Source organism: Oratosquilla oratoria, chromosome 9 (assembly GCF_046742065.1).
Source record: "Oratosquilla oratoria isolate Oo_2021 chromosome 9, ASM4674206v1, whole genome shotgun sequence".
NCBI lineage: Eukaryota > Metazoa > Arthropoda > Malacostraca > Stomatopoda > Squillidae > Oratosquilla > Oratosquilla oratoria.
In genome coordinates this window covers 80,508,515-80,513,514 of record NC_134785.1, presented here as the reverse complement: position 1 = coordinate 80,513,514, position 5,000 = coordinate 80,508,515, and positions in this window count along the sequence as shown.

Sequence of the window (5,000 nt, the reverse complement as noted above, 5' to 3'; positions counted from 1 at the left end):
ATTTATTATTTCATTGTTTCCTTATCCTAGTTCCGCCTTGTCTATCCTTATATTTGTGTGCGTGTATTTACCTAATTTGTATTTTATCTAAATTATCTAACCTACTTGTCTCTTACTCTACAATTGCTAGACTTAGCTTCAAATTCATGTTGTGTGGTTCCAACCTGGAATGTATCCTGGTTTTCCAATCTGTGTGTGTGTGTGTGTGTGCGTGTGTGTGTGTGTATGCTTGTGTGTGTGTGTGCGTGTGTGTGTGTGCGTGTGTGAAAGTCTAGGATCACAAATAATGTCAACATTATACCCCAAATGTTGCACATGTTTTTACCATTATATACAAAGTCAATAAACACATTTCAACTATGAAGTCATCTTTTTAATAAGTAGTTTTTACACCGTCTGTCTCTCATACATTCTTTCTTTTTACGAGAGGTGGATAGTAAGGGAGTTAAAACAATAGAGGCATAAAACCACTCCCACCCATTTCACCACCTACACACACCACTGCCCTCCATCCTCTTCTCTCCTTCTTATCTTAGCACCTCCTGGATGACGGGTCATCCCTGCATTTCGTCCACTGCCCTGGGTCAGAAGCAGTGTCACAAGTCACAGCACATCCACAGCAAGGCCGCTTCATTAAATCGGCGACCCCCCCTCTCTGTCCTCTCATGGAGAAAAGGAGATGAGGGGGAGAAATCCCTTCGAGCTGCCTCAATTTATTTCTCATACATACTCCACTCCCCCTCATGCATCACATCATCATCCATACACAACCATTCTCCATTCACCCCTGTCTTCTGTCCTCTCTCGTCCTTCCTCAACAGGCATTCCCCTCTTTCCCAATGCCCCTTTTACCCCATCCATCCATCTCATCCTAGGACGCCCCCTCATGTTCACTCCTTCCACACCTCTTTTACTAATCTTTCTTCACTCATTCTGTCCATGTGTCCAAAGCATCTCAATACTCTTTCATCAACCCTATCTCCCAACTATCTTTCCACCCCTGTTCTCCTACTCACCTCCTCATTTCTCACTCTATCCAGCCTAGTAACCAATATCATACTTCTCAGGAATTTCTTCTCAAACACATTCAAACTCCTCTCTTCCATTCTTATGTTCTACAGTTCTGCCCCGTACAGTACTGTCGACACAATCACTCCATACAATCTCCTTTTAGCATCCATTCCCAAATGTTTATTTCTCATTACACTTTTTAACCCCCCAAGGCATTTACTCGCTTCTCTCAATCTACATTCTACCTCCACCCACACTCCCTCCTTTCCTGCCACATTCGCACCCAAGTATCTAAAAATATCCACTTCCTCCGGTGTCTCTCCCTTAATACTCACTTCCAGTCTGCTGCCACTATCTCCCCTTGCACATCTCACCCACATTTATCTTCAACTTTCTTCTTTCACATACCTTCCCAAACTCTGTCACTAACTTCCTCAATCCCTCCTCTGATCCTGCTACAAGCGCAGTGTCATCAACAAATAACAACTGTCTTATCTCCCACTTTTCTCCATTTTTTTGAACCATCTCCAATTCCTGACCCCCTACCCTTGCATTCACCTCTCGCACCACCCCATCCATGTAAAACTTGAACAGCCAGGGCGACATAATACATCCCTGACGAAGTCCCACCTTTACCTCAAATCACCCACTCTCTCCATTTCTAATCCTAACACAAGATCTACTTCTCTCGTAAAAACTCTTGACAGCTTTCCTCCTATCCCATATATCTGCAATATCTCCCACAATGCCATCCTGTCTACCCTGTCATACGCCTTTCCAAATCCATAAAAGCCCAAATACATCCTTACCTTTTCCTATAGCTTTCTCACATATCTGTCTTACCACAAAAATCTGATCTACACAACCCCTACCTGTCTTCAACCCACACTGTTCCTCACCAATTACTCCCTCTATTCTTCTACTGATCCTCTCAATCAAAACCCTCGCAAAAGCCTTCCCAACTACACTTAATAAATTGATCCCTCTGAAATTACTACACTCACACTTGTCCTCTTTTCCCTTGTAAAGTGGAAATATACAGACACTCCTCCAGTCCTCCGCCACTCTACAGCTGCCCTCACTTCATCTTTCCTTATTTCTCCTCCATTTTCCTCATTCATCACGGTCATATTCTTAGCACTTTACACTGCAGCTACCTTTCCCTCCCCATTTAGGAACTCCCTAAAATACTCTGCCCACATTCCTCTCACTGCCTCTCACTCCCGTCCAGGAATCGTCTTCAGGGGGTATAATGGTTACAAGATTGTGAACTCCTTATAAATCGCCGAAATGGTAAACCTGGGAAAAGTTCACCCTCTCAATCACATGTACAAAGCATACCTCATTACAATAATAAATACATTACAATAGTGGAGGCAGCCTACATTACTTCCCACCCCTGCATCAACCATAGGGAAGGGTTTATAAAATTAGCAGGAGCGGTAAGTACTCTGATTATCAAGGAGGTAAAAAGGACAATTGAGAACGGAGGGAGAAGTGACATGGTCGGAGTCACATGAAAAAAAAGGGTAGAGGACGGATGATAGAGGGAGGGGAACTCGGCAAGGATGGGTTATATAAGCTGTTAATTTTCTGAAACTGTATGTACTTTGAGAATGTCCTGTTAAGGACGAAACGTCAGTGAATAAAACTCCAACTCTCTGTGTTTAACTCACCACCCTTCCACTCATATATATATATATATATATATATATATATATATATATATATATATATATATATGTATATATATATATATATATACATATATATATATATATATATATATATTACATACATTTATATATATATACGTATATATATTATATATATATACATATATATAAATATATATATATATATATATATATATATATATATATATATATACATACATGAAAGTGGCATGATAAATGGGGATCTAGGAATGGATGCTAAAAGATTATATGAAGGAGTGATTGTTCCGACGACACTATATGAAGCGGAGACTAGGAGTTTCAGAGAGAGAGAAAGGAGAAATTTAAAAGAGTTTGCGCTGAAATGTCTGAGAACAGTATGGTAGGGATTGCAAGGCTGGACAGTGTGAGAAATGAGGAGGTGAGGAGGAGAGCTTTGGTGGAAAAGGAGATGGTAGATGGGGCTGATGAAAGCGTATTGGGATGGCTTGGATACATGGAAAGAACGAGTGAAAATATTAGCAAAAGAGGTATGGAAAGCAGAGGTGGGTGGAATGAACTTGAGGGGACAACCGAAGATGAAGATGGATGGATGGATGGGGGTGAAAAGGGTTTTGAGAAAGAGGGGACTGTCTATTGAACAAGGAAGGAAGAAGGCAGAGGATAGGGGTGAACCCAGATTGTCCAGAATGACTATGTATAGATGATACTTTCATGCAGCCCGAAGGAATTTTTCCCCGTCTTCTCTATTTTCCAGATGAAGGGGCGGAAAGCGGGGGGTCGCCGATTAAATGAATCGGCCTTGCTGTGGATGTGGTGTGTCTTGCTGCATTGATTGACCCGGTCAATGAGAAATAGACATAGATGACCCTTCATCCACGTGGAACTAAGATGAAAAGGAAACGAGGGTGGTGGATGGGAGTGGGATAGATGGGAGTGGAATGAGTGGGAGTGGAATGTGTGGGAGTGGGTGGGTGCCTTTGACTCGGTTACCCCCCCCCTCCTTATAAGTGGGGAGAAGCCTTTGGTGTGTGTGTATATATATGTATATATATATATATATATATATATATATATATATATATATACTGTATATATGCATATATATGCTTATATATTCATATATATGTATATATATATGTATATATATATACATATATGTATGTATATATATATATATATATATATATATATATATTATATATATATACACACATTCATGGATAAAGTCGATAAAATGAAGTACAATTTCAAGTTCTTTACACACGCTATTGTTTAATTCATGCAACTGTCAAAATAACCTTAAATTCTTAATGGATAATGCTAACAAAGAAAATAAGATATATTCACACACAACATGCAAAATGGCGGTATGGTACTTCCTTAATGTTGTCCTCTTTTTTCATCTTTCGTAAATCATCATACTAAATGCTTTCGTTTACATATTTTAGCAATCACCCAAACGACGCTCAATTTCTTTTCCTTTTACAAAGTTCTGTAGTACACACGGTATACAGTTCACTTAATTTTACAAATATTTGACAGTAGCATGCGCGATGTAGATACAGACTGGTTGTTGCTACAACTTATGAGGCGGTGCTGGATTGTGAGAAGCGATGGTAAACTACAGAACCCCCGAGCACAAGAGACGGGACTGAAATATGATCCACTCTAACGTGCTACTTGCTTTTGCTACTTCGTTCGAGTAGAAACGACGTCGGATTTGTTCAAGACTTCTGTAAGAACATCTCAACAATGTGTCTATCGTTCGTATTCTAGGTTTAACTTCTCTCAGTTCGTCGTTCAGCTTCTCACTATATGACGCAAGAGTAATTTGACATTTGGAAATTTGAAAAAAAAAAAAATCGCAACCGAAGTCGTTCCTACTCAAACGAAGTAGCAAAAACAAGTAGCATGCTAGCGAGAAATACCTAATGTGCAGACACCTTTAGTTATCACCTGAGTCAACTCAACCGAATAAACCTAATTAATTTAACTTTACAAAATGAGAATTAAAGACAACTGTAGTTAAGCTCCATTAGCAACAATCTAAACTTGAACTGGTCTTTGACTAAAGTAGTTGGCAAACTGTGGTAGGCGTGTTTTTCGTATCAGTGCAAACATTGCATACCTGAGCTATTTAATGTTGGCTCTCTATGATGATGACTCTCCCGGACACTTGACAAAACACGTTTTGCATACGTGATGCATGCAACACGTTCCCATTTTTTTTCTTGTACCTTAGATCCCATGTTATTTAGTATTATATTCTTATCGAGCTTCTTGAATGCCACTAGATTTGGAAACATTCAA